This window comes from Colobus angolensis, unplaced genomic scaffold (genome assembly GCF_000951035.1).
Source record: "Colobus angolensis palliatus isolate OR3802 unplaced genomic scaffold, Cang.pa_1.0 Scaffold500, whole genome shotgun sequence".
Classification (NCBI taxonomy): domain Eukaryota; kingdom Metazoa; phylum Chordata; class Mammalia; order Primates; family Cercopithecidae; genus Colobus; species Colobus angolensis.
In genome coordinates, this window is record NW_012118489.1 from 346,111 (window position 1) to 347,029 (window position 919).

Here is a 919-nt window from a genome sequence, read left to right on the forward strand (position 1 = left end):
GAAACCCTGTCTCTACTAAAAATACAAAAATTAGCCAGGTGTGGTGGCAAGCGCCTGTAATCCCAGCTATTCGGGAGGCTGGGGCAGAAGAATTGCTTGAATCCAGGAAGGGAGGTTGCAGCGAGCCGAGATCGTGCGACTGCACTTCAGTCTGGGTGACAGAGATAAACTCCATCTCAAAAAAAAAAAAAAAAAAAGCAGTTCTCAATTTACATCAAACCCTTTCATGCCTTCTCATTCTTCTCATTGCCCTTAGAACAAACACAGCCTTCAAGGTCTGTTAGGGTCTAGCCATGCTTAATTATCTTCCTCATCTATCACTACCTCTCCTGGTATATACTATGTACACCAACCCTATAGGCCATCCTTCAGCTCTCAAACCCCTGGTGGCCACAGCTCTGCTACACAAGCAGTCCTTGCTGTTTGGAACATCTGTCCCCTCCTCCACTGCTTATCTGGCTCATTCATTCCCTCATGATTTAATTCATTCAAGAAATGCTAATTGAGCACCTACTACGTAGTACTACTACGTACTACAAGTAGTGGCCTGGCACAATGTAAGCTCTGTTATGGAGCTTACATTTTCATCAGGAAAACAGAAAAACATAACAAATAAAAGCACCATGACATAATAAGAACTATATATCTGGGGCCAGGTCCAGTGGCTCATGCCTGTAATCCCAGCACTTTGGGAGGCCGGGGCAGGCAGATCACCTGAGGTCGGGAGTTCGAGACCCATCTCTACTAAAACTATAAAAATTCGCAGGGCGTGGTGACAGGCACCTGTAATCCCAGCTATTCAGGGGGCTGAGGCAGGAGAATCGCTAGAACCCAGGGACGCAGAGGTTGTGGTGAGCAGAGATCACCCCATTGCACTCCAGCCTAGGCAACAAGAGCAAAACACTGTCTCAAAAAAAAA